At 36.9% G+C, this 19,645-nt stretch overlaps 1 long non-coding RNA gene across 1 annotated transcript; it reads left to right on the top strand.

The window, feature by feature from the left end:
• The first annotated feature begins 2,896 nt into the window (after positions 1 to 2,896).
• On the top strand, positions 2,897 to 5,152 carry LOC131048438 (uncharacterized). The gene is made up of 3 exons (XR_009358798.1): positions 2,897 to 3,132; positions 3,222 to 3,297; positions 4,558 to 5,152. It is a non-coding gene; the product is annotated as an uncharacterized LOC131048438 (long non-coding RNA).
• Positions 5,153 to 19,645: the final 14,493 nt, after the last annotated feature.

The following is a 19,645-nucleotide window of genomic DNA, read 5'->3' as shown; positions in this document are numbered from 1 at the left end:
CTACCTGTGGGATCAGGTTTGCAAAATCATAATGAAATACTTCACCCTCGAGGGAAGGTATCGTGTGTTCTACTATTATCACTTTCCACTGCTAAACCACTTTTGCAACCATGACACCATTTCTTTTCCTTTTTTCCTGTTGCATCGTCTTGATCCTACTGTCATAGATGTCTGCAATTGTATGAGCCAAGAGGGTAATTTTACCATCCTCCACTAGGGGCCTGATGTTTAGGCTTTACAACTTTCTTAAGGCCCTTTGCCCTCCTAAACCTATCTTGGTTCAACCCGCCCCCTCCATTCTGGGTCCCCCTGAAAGCTCTAAAAAAGGCTCCAAGAAGTCTTCAAAAAAGCCGATGACTCCTTGTCAATCCCCTGACCAAAGCCCACCCTGCCCCCTTAAAATTGGGGAAAAAAATAAATGCAACCCTTCTGCTATGAAACCCACCTCCAAGAAACCCAGAAAGGAGCCCAAAATCCTCCTTGTTGAGTCTGATGCTAAGGAGGGTATCACTCCACACAGATCCGACAAAAACAAATCCAGGATGAAGAAAATGGTCGTGAGAAAGAATTATGCTGAAGATGATGAGGAGGATTATGAGAAATCAGAGAGTGAGAAGGGTGAGGAGGATCTGGAGGCCACAGAGGGATCAAATTCATCTAATTTAAGCATCAATGTCCCTGACTCGGAGACCATCAAGGAGGATACCAAGAACACCTCCCCTCGTTCCAACACTCCCCTGTCCCACACCTCAAAGGAGGATGGTAGACACTCTGACGATGGGAAGACTGTTGTTGATGAGCGGAGAAGAAACAGGTGGAGTGGTGTTTAGGTTGCAGGGCTATCTCTGAATATCTTAATGGTGTTAAGAAAAAGATGAAGCACCTGGAGTCCTATGTCAACAAGATTGGAAAATTCACTGTCAAAGTGATGCACTCGTCTGCTACCTCTCAATGCTTGCTCCACCAGGATAAGATGGATCCGGAAGGGTTGGGAAGCGACACAACTAAGGAACTGTTCCAGTTCCTAGCTGATGACTAGATAGGGCTCATGCTCTCTAAGCACACGGGTGCTGATAATTAGGTTGTATGGCTGGTTTCCTACCTTCTTGCTTTAGTTTTTGTCGCTGGAATGTTTGTTTTCATGGTAATATTGCTACTTTTAACAGTTGTTACAGTAATGACATTATGATGGTTTATTGCTGGTTATGGCGCTTGTTGGACAAGATTGGTGTCAATCTCGGGTTATCCAATAGCGGCAGACAGTTTTTATTTTTGATTATTAGAGTAGGGATTGGTTGACTGCCACGTGTCTGCGGTGCGTGTGTTGGTAATGGTTTGTCTATTTCTTTCAGGTTAGCCCCCAGTTTTGGCTACTTTTTATTAAAAAACAAGAAGTGCTTTTGCCAAAGGCAATAATATACTATTTGATGTATTCATTGTTGTTAGATTAGACAACACAACGAACATGGGAACTCTACAACTAGGTAGATCTAAATCCTAGTCAGTAGGAGGATTTTCAAATAAAGTGAACTTTGTAGATTAATATTTTTAGTCATATCAGAATGGTTAAAAAAATTGCTTCTTGGAATATCTTTTCAAAAGGAGATTTATTTTGTTTCATTTAAATTAATTTAATAAGAATAAATCCATTCAAGTTTGGCTCTCTTTAGAATTAGTCATAGTTGAAGAATTTCTTATAAATTATTGTATGATCATAAGGGCCTTGATAGAATAATCCATCTATAAATTATCATAATCATGACATGCACACCATCTAAAGGGAAGGGTCTATTAATCAAGTTCTTGGATCCAATGCATATTCCCTTATCTAATCTTTAAGGAATCAATATACAAATATTTAAAGTGTATAATGCAAAGGAGTCAAGGCTTTATGAAGGGCCATCACGATAGACTCTATAATATTTGGTCTCTAGAATTTCATAAGAAGCTAACAAAGATGGCCCCATACATGAATCTTTGAAGGATTTTCTTTCATTAGATCAAAAACCATATACCAAGGTTTGATGTATAACACAACATGATTATGAAAGTACAAATCATTCTCAAAAAAATCTATTTTGTTAAGCCATTCTAGATAAAGCAATAAATAAATCCCAATTCATTGCAAGAATTAGCTCATCTCTGTTTAACATTGCTAGATTTGTTAGATTCATACTTCCAAAAAAAGTAATGAAATCCAAATACCCATAAATAGATTAGAACATGTTCAAATAAATAACAAATCATTTGCAATCAAATCGAAGCCAATAACCAAAATAAGTCTAGGTATTAACACCCTTTCCAAAGAAACCAAAACCATTCTTTTGAGACGATTTTCTAATCTCATATCTATTTAAACCTCATTGACTACTTGCACGAAAAAAATAGATGCCATGTCTTGATGAGTAAGGCTTAGTTAATTTAAGAGTAGCTTTACAAGAAGAGAAATGGGGTTCCTTAAACATTTGTCACCACCATGCTAATAGGGGAATTGACAATGAATTAAGAAAACATGCTGTTAAAGAAAGAAAAAAGACCCATAACTTGTAATGAATGGAGAATGCAACTTCTAAATGGATGTGGAGGCTTATACAACGAAACCTAACCCTCATTTAAGTTGTGCCTATAAAAAAACTAAGCCAATCACTATCTTTAAAACTAGACATGAGATTTTCACAATCGACTAGACATAAATTAATGACATAAGATTTCCACAATCGACTAGACATAAATTAATGACATAAGATTTCCACAATCCACTATATTAACTTTTACTGTTTTTAAAATTGATTGTGTGAAAACATTTTTATATCAACTTGTCCCATCACCTACATTCCCTAATCTACCATGAGATAAAAGAGTGCATAATGTGAAGTAAAAAATGTACATTCACACAACACAATGTACTTACATGGGATCTTTAGAAGGACTGACTGTCATGGGGTGCAACCTGCATACCTTTTGTTTTTACCCAACTTTGGGGGAAGGAATTTGTGCGTCATTTGACAGAAATTTTTAGAAGATAAGGTCCCCAATGCGCCCTATTTTCACAACTGAAGAATAATATAACAGGCCAAGCAGGGGTCTGTGCAGATAGAAAGATTTGCAGGAAGATTGTTCAATACGAGTAATGTAAGGCGGCTGTCTTTTGTAATCTTCTTCTTCTTGTTTTTAAAGTATTGCAGAGGAAAAATAATTAATCCTGTGGTTTGATATTGCAGAAGACCGTTGGGAGAATGGACAAGAAGTGCGACAAATGCCAGAAATCTTGCAACAAGTCTGTCATAATAACAGATGGTACAGTGTTGCTATACCAAATTTATCCTGTTTACTAAGAGGATCTAAGCAAAGAACTGCATCTTTTTAGGATTTTTTAGTCTTTATCTTCAGATCTGCATATACTACTGCAGAAATATGGAAAGTGAAAGAGTCCTAAGTTTCCTTTATTTAAATCTTTCTTTTGACTTGTTTACATGTTAGATCTCATGTCCTAATAGCTAGATCAATCTCTGACATTGATGAGAGAAAAGGAATATTGTTTCATTCTAAGTTTTGAATTGTTCATCTGAAATAATATCAGTTTTTTGAATAGGAATTGTCTTTAGTGTTATTTCAGATAATTCACCTAAACAATTGAAGACATCAAGTTTCCACTGTCTATAAAATTTGGAAGCGTTGTTTGTGGATTAGATTGTGTAATAGTTTTTGCAACTATGTTTCAACTTCATGATCCATTTTCTTCTCTGATAGCACTCAATCATTGTGATGATTAGTCATGGAACATGATCAGAAAAACTGATCCAAAAACTACCACACGATTTAATCTAGAAACAGCTCTTCCTTACCTAAACAAATTAAACTTAAGAATATGTAATTTAAACTTGTCCAGGATTTAATTATGAGAATACCCCAGATTACAATGTAGCTCCAAAATGGAAAAAGAAAAGTACATTTTATCCATTACTTTGTTATCTTTCTCTCTTTAATTTACTCAGAGACATAATCTTATATTTATGTTAATTGTTCAAAGTCATTTTCCAAAAAAGAAAATAAAGTTAAATAATTTTTACAGATCCTTTCATGATATCTGTTTACTTTCAAAATTTAAAATCTTCTTTATAATTTGTATGGTCTTGAAATATTTTGATTATTTTTATTGAAGTTAGATATATATATTTTTTAAATATCTGATGTTTTATAATTGTTTAAATTTTTTACTATCTTGGTATTTAAGGAAGTATCTTTTATCTTTAATTTGTTTGAGTTACATCCATCAAAAAATCTTTCAGATTCATTATTTTTAATTTCATTTTGTTGGAACAGCGAAACAAAAAATTGTTTTTATACAAAACTTTTTCTGATATCATTTCTATCTAACTTGTTCAGGTTTTAGATAGATAAAATACTGTTTATTTTTCAAATATCTGATCAGATTGCTGCTTAGATCAATGAATTCCTATTTTTCATCTTATACCTCTTGCAAAAAGTTCAATCATTTAGAAGTTCTCTTCTTCAAGATTGTTTGATGTTTTTTTCTGGGTTGTCTTTTGATTGAAGGAAAAAAAAAGAATTGCAAATGCAAGTGTGCTAAACCACAACCACTACCGCCATGCCGACCGAAATGCAAACCAAAATGTCAACCACCATGCCGAACACCATGCCGACCGCCATCGCCACCGCCACCGCCATGCCGACCATGCCGACCGCCATCGCCACCGCCACCGCCATGCCGACCATCATGCCAACCGCCATCACCATGGTCAGCGCCACCGCCATGTCGACCGCCAGCGCCACCGCCATGCCGACCATCATGTCACTCACCATGCGGACCTCCTGATGAAGTCTGGTATATATGGGAAGAAAAAAAGAATCCATATGAATGTACCATTTGTTAGATTAATGATCCTCATTCTGCAATTTCTATTATAGATGAATTTACTTTTTCATCAAATAAGGTTTATGAATAACTGATATATGTTTCTATTTGGCGCTATATTTATAAGTCTTTAGGTGGTATACCCCCTAAAGTATATTGTTGTATTTAAACCTGCTTGTTAACCAGAGGGAAGAGAATATACTCTGTTCTCTGTAGAGTTAAATGTCTATCATACATTTATGGGTTAATAAATTTACTGGTTTGTCATTGTATCAAGACATTTGAGAAAAAGTTAATTTTTATGTTTTTGATAAGAGTACTAAACTTTAGTGGGCACCGACACTTATAATTGTGGTGGTGGAAAAATAATTTCATCTTTCACATTTACTTTTGCATAATTGAAAATGATGAGCAAAGATTCCATGATGAAAATGAAATATGACAATGAAAAATACAACTAAGCCATTACGTATATAGAAAGGAATGAAAGGTGGTTTTCTGACTCATACCGCAATTTGCTTCATTATTAGTTATATTTCAATTGTCAATAAAACATGAGTGCAAATATTATTATTTTTTGGCTTTTCTTGTTGTACAAATGGTTATTTTTTTGTTCCCGTGACATTGCTTGTAAAGGGTATGGGCCCTTCAATTCTTTTTATCAATGGAAGAAACAAGAACATAGCTTTCAAAAATTATGAATAATTTTATATTATTAATAATTATTATTATAGATTAAATTAATTTTAAATTATTTATATTTTTATTTAGATATATTAAAAGATTATGTTCATATAAGTTATAAAAATGTATTGATAAAATTCGTATATCTATATCAATTATTATTTAATTTTGAATCTATTTTAATGTAAAACATTACAACAATTGTTTATTGACACGTTAATTCATTTTCTAATTTTTATCTCATTTTCAAATACTTTCATTTATACATATTTTTAGATATCCAATTTTATCTCAATTTCATTTGTATCTATTTTGACACATCCATCTATTATCAGCCCATGCTTTCATGCACCTATTTGCATTTTCCTTCTGTTAAGTTAATCCCATGATGCTTGAGCTTGAACTTGAGGAGATTTAGTTTAGTCTCAAAATCAATTTCTCAAATTCACGCCCTTTTACTAAACTAATTTTTATTGGAGTCAATTTGATACATATTTTGTATGACCTATTTTTATATCTTGACATTTGAATATATTAAATGTGCAATTAATTTAGAAGATCAATTAAGGAACAATCATTCTAGAAACATTTAGATGTGGGGATTAAGAAGAATTAATCATATCAAAAGTTGCATATAGATGTAATATCACTCTTTTTAGTGTTTTCAATTTTGGATTGTTGCATTCCTATTACAATTAGTTCTTTTTTCTTCTATTGTATAAAAGATTTGGATTACTATAATAATTTTAAATTCTTACTTAATATGGTCTAGTTCATGACTATAGATTATTAAAAAATGATAGAAACAATTTAACTTAAATTGAGGAAATAATGTATAGTGTGATGACATGATTGTGATACTAATGATGTTACATAGTGATTATGGTATAGATGAAAGTGTTTCATAGGGGATCAAATAATTCTTAAAGGGAATATTCATTTATAGCAACAATTAAATATGATATATTATTGATATTTTGGTGTTTGTGATGTTTGTGATGCTATTAGTAAGAATAATTCTATGTGGTTTAGTATTATCATTTTTCATATTTCTACATTAATGGTAATAATCTTATCATTTATATGAAAAATTTCTCTTTTGTTGAAATTCTAATATTTAATCATTTCTATAATATAATCAATTTGATCTATCACAATAATGACAATGAATGAATACTCTATCTATCCATATATTTGATTATATTAATATATTGATACGGGGTGATCTCATAATAATGGGTTACACTTCTTGATCAAATTTGACATTGACATCAGCATTTTGAATTAAATCTTCACTCTTTGACCCCCATAGAAGCTAAAGTGTCAGGAATTTGTAGATGATGTGAACTAGTGATTTGTGGGATTTTGCATGTAGATTTTAAATGTATTCTTTTTAAAAAATTGAAATTAAATTATAATTTTTTTATGCCTTCTTCTTTGATATTAGAAGCAACCAAAAAACAAGGGGGCTGACCCTTGAAGGAACAACAAGGAAAACGGTGGCATAATCACTGTCCGCATAATAATAGCAGAGTTACAACCCTTTACCTCTATAAAAAAATTATGATCATTCTACATAAGTTTAGCAGATATAAAGCAGTATTAAACAAATTTTTAGACATATGCCACGTATGGCAATAAACATAGAAGTTCAAATAAAAACATAGGCTAACGCTGTCCGCCCGCAGGTTACTAAGAGCAGACAAAAAACCTGCCTTCCACAACATAGAGAGAAATCATTTCTTTTTCCCATGGCTCCTCTTAGGGAGGAGCTTTCTTGCTCATTCCTTGGTGAGGAATTTGAGCAGGGCCTTGTAGTCCTCATCGTCCTTGCCTTTACCTTTGGAAGCACTTTCCTGCATGAGGCATAGAGTGGTAGTTGAACAACGCATCACATTCAACATGAATTTAGAAACATCATGCATTTTGGTTTCCACCGCCTCCAGTCTGTTGGTGATATCCTACACATTATCAGATAGGGCCTCCACTTTTTTCCCCAGTTCCACCAGGTTGTTGTCGTCCTCCTCTTTTATGCTACTCGCCTCTTCCACAACCATCAATTTTTCTAGCTTGAAAGTCGGGGAGGGGGAATTTGTAGGCTTTGGACTCTTGAAGTTGTGGGGCTTTTGGATGCATGGGTGGAACTGACAGAGTGTGGGGTCGGGTTAGGGTGGGACATAACCACATTCTCAGTTGAGCTTGAGTTCCCAGTGTCATGCGAGGAGGAGGGGTCTCTCAGAGGTTTTTTTGAGGGTTTAGAGGCCAGTCTACTTGAGCGGTGGGGGGTGTTGGCCTTGTTAGTGATTTCCATGTCAGAATCAATCTCCTGGATTCTAACTTTCTTGGGGGTTCTGACCTCTTCAAGGGAGTGTTTTTTATTTTTCTTGCTACAAGAGCCAATTTTCGGGAGTCAAGGGGGGCTAGCATCATGTTTAGCAATAGGGTAGGCCGAAGGACTGGTATTAGTCATATTCTGGATGAAGATAGAACAGGGCGGGCAAAGGGCGAGGTGGAAGTTGTAAAGGCGAAGGATGAGGCCCTGGTGAAGGATAGGGAAATCTTTACCCTTTTTCTTGGCCTCGGCAATATCTTTGACATTAGCATCCAGAGAATGTAGCAAGAAAAAGGGAATGGAAATATAGTCCTTATTTCTCAAATGGTTAAGGAAAGGGAGATGGTAGTAATAGAAGATACCATACCTTCCCTCCAGCGTGAACTATTTCATCACAATGTAACAGACCTCATCCCACGGAGAAGGGAGCTCCTCCCGGTTGAATCCACCCGCCCTCTTCACTGGGTTTTCGCCCTCGCGGAAGAATTGGTTTAGGCTAGTGGTATCCGCAATATGACTCTACTTTTTTCCATTTTCTCACCTCCATAGAAAGACTCGTCGCCTGTGCAATAACCTCTTTATTAATTTCGAAAGAGATACCCTCCATGGTAACTCTTCTGTCTTTCCAGGAATTCACAAATTGCTTGGAAAGCCTTTCATCATTCCCCTTCATGCTTTCCGTGAATTTATCAATGCCACCCTCCGAATAGCCAAACCACACTGTTGGCTTAGCTTTAAAATCATCAACTTTATCAGGTTCCATTCTGAGCCTGTCTCCCCCCCCCCCCAATTTTCTTTTCTTCTAGTTTAACAGAGTAAATGTGAGACCTTCTAGCAGAATCGCAGAGCTGAAGCAGGGCTAAAGCAAAGTTGTAATAAAATCTGCACCGAACTTGAGATAAGAGCACACAATAATCAGTGTGATTATTATCTCTTATGTCTGAGTAGATATCAAAATTTGGAAATCTACTAGAAACGTGTAGACCTTTAAACCAGCCAGTATGATTTGACCTTTCCCTTCTATCGCCTTTATCGCCGCCAGTTGGCTCTGTCCAAGTAATAATTAGGGAATAATCATTCCTGATATCGGTACTGTCATCATAAACACATCCCTTGTGAGGGTGGTGACAAGGCCTGTTGTGGCTACATGGCAGTCTGGGTCCATAATGGGCGGGATTCTCGTCCCAATTTAAAATTTGAAAATTGGCTCTCTTCATCTAAAAAAGGTTAAACAAATTCCTCATTGGACTTAAGTTTTTTCCCTCTCCAAGATCACCTTGGTGGTTACTGGCAATAGACTGGGGTCCCTCCAACATCGTAAGCCATTCTGTAGCCTTCCCATCGCCGCCATGGAGTCAGCAGCCGCATTCCCTTCTCTAAAGACATGTCGGATAGTGAAGCCATCCAAATTGGCCAGAAGGATCCTGACATCCCTCAAAATGGACTCAAATCTCCATCCAACAGTGGATCTCCCCCTCATCATTTCCACAATAATCTGCGAGTCTCCTTCAATTTCCAGCTATTTAATTCATATGGAATTGGCAAATTTCAAACCCCATAGGAGGGCCATTCCCTCTGCTTGTGTGATATTATTGTTCTTTAGATTGCCCGCATAGGCTGCCACAGTGTTCCCCAAGTGGTCGCGGATGATTCCACCCCCCACCTGACAGGCATTTTGGGCAGATCCATCAAAGTTCAGTTTAAACCAGTGGAGTTTTGGGGTTGAAGATTTCTGTATGTGGGAAAAGCGCGTCCATAGAACTCAATATGTGAAAAATGGAGCTCTATGGAGCCTTGCTCACACACACACACAGGACTTCTTGGTGCAAGCTATGGAGTAATGAAGTAAGTTAGGCAAAAAGTCTCTAACCATGTTAGAGGGTTGAATTAACCATTAATGGTTTGGGAGACTTTGGGGATATTAAGTGGTTGAAGATTTGAAGCCTTTAATGGTTATCAAAGACTTTAAGGTTTTGAGAAGTGACCTCCCCTTGCTTAGGGATGTGATAAAGTTTAGAAGATGGGTTAGGCTAATTAGAAATGATTAGAAGAGTCTAGAAGAAATTAGGAAGGGGTTTAGGAAGCAAGTGGGAAATGTAGGAAAATGCAAGTGGATGGAGGGATAATAGGATTTAATTGAATTTAATGAATTTCATTCAATTTGGTTGCAATTAAATAAATTAGATTTATTTAATTTAGGATAACTATTTAATTAAATTTGAATTTAATTAAAAGTGGATAGGGGGGATTTAATTGAATAAAATAATTTATTCATTAAATGGGTATAGTGAATTTAATTGAGTAATTTTCTTAATTAAATAGAGGAATGTGGATAATTTAATTAAATAGAGAAATGAACATAAAATATTCATTTAGGAATATGGTCATTTTTATACGTCTACAATTTCAAACTCTGGGGGGAGCTTCCAACTTTCAGCAATTTTTTTCTCCAACCAATTAGGAGGATTGGGGGGGGGGGGGGGGGGGGGTTTCCACTTTGTCACCGATATATTTTCTGAAATAATCTTGAAGCAATTGTGTAAGACACTTTTAGGGGGGTTTCCGTATCTCTGAAGATTCTGTTGTTTCTCTCTTTCCATAATGCCCAGTAGATGTGCGACGATATTTGCCTCTATAATTGGAGGATGAGGGGGTGGTGGGAGGGGGGATTCCATCCATAAACAAATTGCTTAATGCCATTTTGGAAGACCCAATGGAGACCATATTTCTGAAGGGTTTTATTCCACAAAAGTTCAACAAAGGGGCAGAGGACGAACAGGTGGTCCATAGTTTCCTCATCAACTTTACATAAGATGCATCTATTGGGGAGTTGGAAGCCCCTCTTTTTCAGGTTGTCCAAGGTTAGGGTTTTACCATATATTAGAGACCACCAAAAGAAGTTGATTTTGGGGATTAGTTGGGAGTTCCATATCTTCTTCCAACACTCAACATCAACAGGGGGTCTCAGGAGTTGTCTGTAAGCATATTTGATCGAGAAGGTGCCCGATTGGGTCTCTTTCCAAATGAATCTGTCTTCATGAGGAGCTAGGGGGATTCTAATCTCCAGCATAATATTATGAAGATCCTGAGCTATGGGTAGTAGGTTGGGCCTGTTGCTGAAAAAATGGACAATGTTCTTCCATCCTCTCCTTCCTGGTTCCATATAATTAGCAATATAATCCCCCAAGAGTTCCTTTAGGTGTTGCATAATCTGGTGGAAGCGAGTGTTAGCCAGGGGCCTATCCTCCACCCAAAAGTCTTCCCAGAATCTAACCATCCTTCCATTTCCAAGTTGCGATTTCAATCCTTCTCTTATTATCAATCTGCTTTTCAGGATGTTATTCCATAGCTTAGATCCTCGAGGAAGGTCTCCCGTACTCAAATTGTAATAGAATTGCTCCCGATCCAGGTACTTTGCTCTGATAATGTTACACCATTCCGCCTCACCTTTAGCCAAGGTCCAACCAATTTTTGCCATTAATGCCTTATTCAAGGCATTTATCTTTCTTATACCCAGACCACCCATTGACTTGGGTAAGCACACATTGTCCCAATTGACCAAAGAAAGGCATTTTTTCTCCTCCAATCCCATCCACAAGAAGGTTCTTTGGATTTTCTCAAGTTTTTCCCCCCATGGCTCCAGATATTTTAAATATGGATAGGAAGTACACCAGAATTCTCTGTAGGGAAGCTGCGAGGAGTTGGAGCTTTCTCGTGCTACTAAGGAATTTTCCTTTCCAACCAGCAAGCTTCTTTTGTATTCGCTCAAGGACAGTGTTCTAGAAAGTGGGCGTGACTTCTTTGACCATGAGGGGGAAACCAAGGTAAGTCACCAAAAGAGCAGCAGTCTTGCATCTTAGAATTGAGAGAATTCTGAGTTGGAGGTCATTAGGGGTGTTGAAAAAGAAGAGAGTACTCTTCTCATAATTGATACATTGCCCCGAGGCCTTGGCGTAATCATCCAGTAAGTTCTTCCACTGTTTGGCCTCCATGATGGATGACTTACCAAATAGAAAGGTGTCATCGACAAATTGTTGAATATTAGAGGAGGGGAGCGTGGAAGCAACTTTGAATCCTTGAAGTCTACCATTGGTTACCAGATCAGCCACATTTCTACTCAAGACTTCAACAATCATGATGAAAAGATAAGGTGACAGAGGGTCGCCTTGCCGGATACCTTTTTCAGCTTTGAAACATCCCCTAGGAGTCCCATTGATCAAGACTGAGAACTGAACCGTGGTAACACACTCCCATATCATATCCACAACCTTCTGGTTGAAGCCAAGCTTTGAGAGAGTTTTGACTAAAAAACACCAGTTAATTTTATCATACGCTTTTGAAATATCCAGTTTGAAAGCCATACCTGGGATTCTGCTCCTATCCATGGAGTGAATTATTTCATGGGTGGCAATGGCAGTATCCAAAATTTGACGACTTGGGACAAAACCTTTCTGGGACGGGCTGATAAAATTCACTAGGAGGGGTTTAATTCTCTTCATGAGGACCTTGGAAATTATCGTGTATATAGTATTGCATAGACATATGGGTCAGAAATCCTTCATGTAATTAGGGTTTTGAGTCTTAGGGACAAGAATAATGTAAGTGTTGATTTTTTTCAGTAATTTCCCCGTCTTGAAGAAATCTTTCACAACTTTTGTAACATCATAATTAACAATGTCCCAATATCCTTGAAAGAACGTCGGGGGGAAACCATCTAGGCCCGGGGTCTTATAAGCACCTATTACAAAGAAAACCAAACAAAATTCTTCCGAGGAGATAGGAGAAATTAGTTGATAGTTATCTTCCTCCTCAATGACATTCAGAAGCTTGCTCAAAAGGCTATCTTGAAGAGACACATCATTCCTTCCAGACTTCATGTATAATCCTATGAAAAAGTCAGCGACACTCTGTCCGATTAAGCAGTCACTAGTGATCTCCTGATCAGAGTCATCCCTTAGAATCTTGATGTAGTTCCTTCTCTTGTGGATGCAGGCTGATCAGTGGAAGAAGGCCAAATTTCTGTCGCCTTCCTTCAGCCACTGAATTCTAGATCTTTGCTTCTAGTAAACTTCCTCCTTAGAGAGGATATCCTTCCAACTCTTGCGACACTCCTCTTCCTCCATCAAAATAGGGTCGGGGGGGTTACCAATAGCCATAATATTCTGAAGGTGTTCCAGTCTGGAGCCCAAAACCTTCTTTTTCTTGAAGATATCTCCAAATGTAGCCTTATTCCAATCTTTGACTTCCCTATTGATGAGTTTTAATCTCTCCACAATTCTGAACATAGCGGTCCCTTGAACCGGGGTAGCCCACCAGTTCCTAACCAAGTCTCTGAAATCCAGGTGAGAGGCCCACATAATCTCATAGCGAAAAGGGGGGAACCTAGTAGGGTCTATCCTTCTAGTGGAGAAGAAGGGGTTATGATCAGAAGACATCCTTGGGAGCATTTACAGGAAGGAGTTATGGCTAATGTCCCAGTTGGTAGAGACTAGGAATCTATCCAGCCTGACTTGAATTAGGTTCTTTCCTTTCCTATTGTTGGACCATGTGAAGGGAGCACCCTAGAGGTCAATATCAACAAGGCTAGAAACATTAATGAGGCTAGCAAGATCTCCCATAATATCTGTAAAATCAACAAGACCTCCACACTTCTCAGAGGGGTAGAGGGGAGAATTAAAATCTCCCGCCAGCATGTACCGAGCCTCTATTTTGCCAAGATGAGTTCAGAAATTTCCTCCCACACCAGCCATCTTCCCATCTTGGAGTTGGGGGCATATATGTTAAACAGTTGCTAGCAGTGCTCACCATGTTGAAAAGTAACCACTAAGAAGTTCTGGGAGCTAGCATAAAAATTTCCTTGAATATTAATGGGGTGACAGAGGGTGGCAATACCCCAGAAGCCCCCAAAGAATCCAGATACAAAAAAGTTGCCCCCGACTAGAGTTTACTAGCAGTTGTAGTAAAAGTTTGGTAGGACATTTTTGACTTCCTCAAGAGGGCAAATATCAATTTTTATTTCCAAAATGTATTGTTTTATATAAAATTGCTTCTAGGGATTATTCAGACCCCTTATTTTCCAGGAGAGGAACTTCATTTCTTATTTTTGTTGATTTCGTCAAGGGTTAGCTGCCTGCCCCTTACAATGTCCCTAGCCATAACTTTATGTCTCAACACCCTTTCCGAGGGTCTTCCGACTTTATTTTCAGTACCCCCCACATCTACTTTCTTGGCCTTGGGTTTCTTCTTCTGGGTTATCCATTCTTTATTACCCGCCCAAGGAGATCCTGGAGGTGAAAGCTTCAAAAGAGGGGACATTGTCAGGGAATTTCCTGTTAGAACAAACCTTTCCTCCTTACTAGGGAAAAAAGGGGGGGGTTGTGATTAGCAGCTTAATCTCAGCCATGAGAGACATAGCTTCATCTGAGGTGGAAGCATGATGGGTTGGGGGGGTAGGAATAGCAGAGGGCATGGGGGGATGTTCTTTGAAGGAAAGCCAGGGGTGGCGAGGGTTTTGGGGAAAGGCGGAGATTCATCAATGGCGGGATTTCACCTTCTTCCAGGGGAATAGCTGGGTTAATAATCTTTTCAGAAACCACTGGGGATTTTAGGATTTCAAGGATCCTATCCATGTGGGGGTAGTCCTCAGGGATTTCATTCACATTGGGCAGCCCTAAGGGAGTAGACGATGAGGGAACACTTGGGTTGATGGGTTCAACCAAGATGGCCTTTTCTTTAAGCTTGGGTTCTGCAGACACTGGGGTCTTACACTCAGTGTAAGTAAGGCCTTGTTTATTGCACTTTTGACAAAAGAGGGTAGCATTTTCATAAAAAATAGCCTGGGACCATTTTCCCCACTTCAACTTTAGAGAAACAAAGTTGGAAGAGCCTTATTAATCGCAACATTGACACAAAAGCGTGCGTAAACCAACCTGGATTTATTAAGAGTGACTGAATCTGTTGCAAAATAGCTGTCGAACGAGTTCTCGATCCAGCAGAAGATTTGTTCATCCCAGAAATCTAGCGGAAGGCCAGGTAGTCTAACCCATACAAGGGCCATGTGGTTGAGTTCAACTGAGGGGTCAAAGCCAAGCTTCCATTTAGCCAGAGTTAGGAAATGCTTACCATAAGCCCATGACCCCGATAGGATAAAGATCAGGTCTTCCTCAGCATTGAAGTTAAACAGGAAGAGTTACCCAGGCATTGTAGAGATGTCAACACTACCTTTGAGTTTCCATCGAGATTTCGCCCATCGCCTGATCATGTCGATAGATGGTCAGAAGGAGAAGAAACGACCAACAATTGATAGGTGAAGGGAAGAGATGATTTTGTCCATGAGATTGTCTGGGAGCTTGATCTCCGTTCCTTCCCTGGTTTGGGTAAAGTTGGCCAAAGATGCTTTTAAGGTTGTATTAGTGGACCCAAGGAGGGCATTCTTCCATCTAGAATTGGGATCCTTCTTCCCATTCTCTGCATTCCCATGTCCGGCAGTAGTTTCCGGTCCGGGATGGGGTATATTCTTCCCTTCATTGCCAAGGCCAAAGTCAGTCAAAATTGGCATGAAGGAAGGAGTGTCAAACTTGACAGTTTCTTTCGTATGACCCACAGACCGTGGGGTCCCAGCAGTAGGAACATCAGCATGTGAACCGACCGTGGTATCAGGTTGGGGGTCTGGTTGTAGAGCTTGCTTGAGGGGGCGGTCATTTAATAACTATTTTTTAATAGTAAATACAATTTAAAAAAAAAAATGTGTATGATGTCACACAATTTTTTTCTACAAAGGATAAAATTTTGATTCTTTTGAATTTAGATTGTTAACACCGATATATAGTACTTGCATTTGGTTTCATAATGTTTTGTTGAATTATCATTTTTTAATTAAGTTTTGAAGTTGAACCGGTTATAATTTAGACATAGGTTTATGATATCCAACATAACTTGTTTTGTATGTATCGAAATTCATTTTTTTGTTGGAACAAGAACATCAATGCCTAGTGCCTCTAGATATTTTTTAATTTTTTCACTAATTTACTATTTTTTCATGAGTAGAACAAAGAACTTGATGTTCAGTGAAAAAACTACATGTTTAGTAAAACTAAAAAAATTATAATAAAATCAAAATATATTAAAATTATACTTGTCAAAAAACTCATTTTGAGGACTATGATCCTGCAACTTGGTTTGTTAAGTTGACTCCATTTGGATTTTTAACCTAAGCTTTGAAATCCAAAAAATTGTAGAAAGTTGCAGTGGGAGGGTGGAAAGTAAAATTTAGGGTGTTTGGTCGAACATGTGTTCAAATGAAGGGGTCGTCAAATGAAGGACCCTTTATTTAGAAACCCCTTCATTCGAACACCTATTCAACTGAACACCTTAAATTTGTACTAATAATTTTTCTAATGACTATGTTCGAACGAAGTGCTCCAATTAAAAAAAAATATTTTTTAACAACCAACCTTTGTGCAAAGGTCTAGTTGACTATTATTCTAATTATTTATTTTAATTTCCTATTGAATATAATAAAAAGTTTTTTAAAATTTTTTTTTTAAAATCAACATATCAAGATAAATTCATATTAAATTGTTCTACAACATATATTTTGGAGGAGAAAAATTTTAGAGAGGATTTTTCAAGTCGTATTTTTCAAAGAAAGATATGTTTAGTAGAAGGAAAAGACACAATAAGAGTGAATGAAAAACATTCAATAGAAAAGGCACAAATGTTACATGGAGAAATAATGCAACGATATTTTAGACAAAAACAAGGTATCCATCTTTGTTTTTCTATTTAATATTGTTCTAAAAATATAAATTTTAGTGGAAATAAAATTTTCATTTAATCTGGGTCAAGATTTATGGTTAAATATATACACATTGATTTCATGTAGTAGGATGTCATTTAGATGAATTCATTCCTCATTTTTTGTTATAATCCTGACCCCTCTACCTATACATCACTACCTATTGAGCCCCCTCTCTCTCCACCTCTCTATCTCTCTCATTCCCACTCTATTTACCTCTCCGACTCACTCCCTCCCTTCCTCCCTCCCTACTTATATTTCTCTCTAACACTCTCTATCCCTCTACCTCTCTCCAATATTCTCTCTATCTCTCTCTTTCCTTTTCTACTATTTTTCTCACCTTTATCTTTATATATCTCTCCACCTAACTCTATCTCTATATCTCTTACCAAACCCTCTCTATCCCTCTCTACCTCACTCTCCCTCCTAATCTCCCTCTCTAAATAGATCTCTACCTCTCTATCTCTAAGTAATATGTAGGTTTCCCTCCAGATCTATATATCTACCTTTCTATATCTCTTAATACATCTATCTCCCTCTATCTAGATATCTATCTCTCTCTAGAAGGTCTAGCTCTCAGGTTACCTACCTATCCCTCCCTCCCCCTCTAGCCTTTCTCTCCTCCATCCTTCCCTCTCTTAGCTCTAGATCACCTCTTACCTCCTAGGATCTCTCTCCACCTAGTTCACTCTCCTCTCACCCACTTCTTTAGGGTATGTGCAAGATCATGAGGGGCTAAAAAGTGGTGATATGAAAAAAAATTGTCGTCTCCACTCGCCCAAAAACATGAGAAATCCATGTTGACTTTTTGCTTAGCTTGGATGTTAGTACATGCAGCCATGGAAAAAGCCAAATCGTATTAGATATCCAATATTATTAAAATTATATATAATATAATATAATAAATATTATATATTATATATTATATTATAATATATAATATATTTTATATTCTATAATATAAATATGTTATATTATATAATATATAATTTAATATATATTAATATTATATTTAATATATATATTTATATATCAATTTTTATGCATCATTTGTTCAAGCGTAGAAAGAAAAATTTATCAGATATCCGATAAGTATGGGATATCTGATACTTGTGGGTATTTAATATACCCAACTATGTCCACCCGTGGGTCATTTTAACCCACGTTTTTGGCTATTTTAGTTATCTGATATCTAGTTCGAATCAGATATCTTATTCGTGGAGTAATTTTTCATGATGGCATCAGGTATGAATTTTTTTTATTTCCTTGTCTATTTATCATTTATTCGCATTTTTTGATTTGTTTTTTAATTTTTTGATATAAATTAGGTTTTTTATTTCAAATACATCGTTCTTTGTGTTAGAATCAGAGATCACTGAGAGGACGGGTGAATTAGTGATCTACTAGAAGTTAAAACCACAAACTTATTCTTTATCCACCATTTAACAATGCATAACATAAAAGAACATAAACATGCAACTAAGAATACACAAATCCACAACACCAAAATTTTTACGTGGAAACCCAGAAAGGGAAAAACCACGGTGGGGCTAGAACCCACAATATTCATATACTATGGCCAGGAGTACATAAATATTACATAGATGGGGAATGCACTTGCATTCAGGCTCACTACATAGAGCTCATTGCTCAAATAAAGTTGCCCAAAAGGATACAACCTTTAGAGAAGTCTCACTAACTTATAATTTTTTACAATGAGAAAGTACAATGAAATGAACTCTTAATTAGCATCTGACTATGCAAAAATGAGTTTCGGTTAAGTGTTGAATCTCTGTCTGTCTCTACTCTGCTGAATACTCTGAATTTGTCTCAATCTGCTACTAGTTTGTCTGAAAGAAAAAATGTGCACTTGAAACTACACTCAATCGAACCAAAATAGATCACCACATTATTAATATATCAAAAATCAATTGCTAAATCAATCTTATATATCCGTTCTTACCACAAAAGCAATCTCCTTCAATTCGACTTCAATAAGTGTAATGTGCAGATTAAGTTGGCTTCAATCTCGAACAAAACATAGCACTTGACCAAAATATTATAATCACACACTTCCTAAAGGTCTTCCCAATCACCGAGATCACAAAAATAATCACCAAAAACACTGCAATCATCAGAAATCATTCTGGATCAAAGCATTACCGAAATACCATGTTTTACTGATTAACTGCCTACTAGTTACCACCAACTTCTAGATAAGATGAATCACGACTGCCGGATTGAATCACCATGAAGAGTTGCCATCAATGATAACCCTAGACCAATATGAAACTACCAGAAGCCATCGAAAATCACCGGATGAGTGTCAATTTCCAACAATATCCCCCTTTGGCATTGATGGTAACACCTATGAAAAATGGCTAAGTGTTGAAGCTTGTGAAACCTATACATCGGATGAAAGAATGAAATAATTATAAGGAATAAAATAATTCTAAGGCTCCCCCTTAGATCAACAATCGAAGAATCTACAATACATTGGACTGTACACTCCATACATAATTAGTATGTACATTTTTCATCTCATCTCTCCCCCTTTGACAATAATGTCAAAGATGAAGTGCTGCCCAAAATTGATATACAAATGATATATACTTTACAAATACTTGAATAGGTCAGCATAAGTGGTCTTCAAAAATCCCATGTGGGTATCCCACCCATTCTTCAGGTTATCCAAAATTGTGATAAATGCATTAAATACAGTAGCATAAATTTTTAACTCTCTTAGATTTGACGGTATAGGCCAGGCCATTTCCTTCATATAATCTGCCTTATTTCTTAGCATAGTGTCTATGCAGATGTCAATTAGGTTTCGGAGTTCACCCACTTTCCTCAAAACGTTCTCCTTATCAGCTTGAAGGCCAAAGATCTAATCATTCAAAGCTATAATTTGTCCTTCAATGTTTCTGGTTAATGATACATTAGTGTCAAAAGATTG

Source organism: Cryptomeria japonica, chromosome 8 (assembly GCF_030272615.1).
Source record: "Cryptomeria japonica chromosome 8, Sugi_1.0, whole genome shotgun sequence".
Taxonomy (NCBI): Eukaryota; Viridiplantae; Streptophyta; class Pinopsida; order Cupressales; family Cupressaceae; genus Cryptomeria; species Cryptomeria japonica.
The sequence above is the reverse complement of the archived record's forward strand: the minus strand, read 5'-3'. Positions and strand labels throughout refer to the sequence as shown.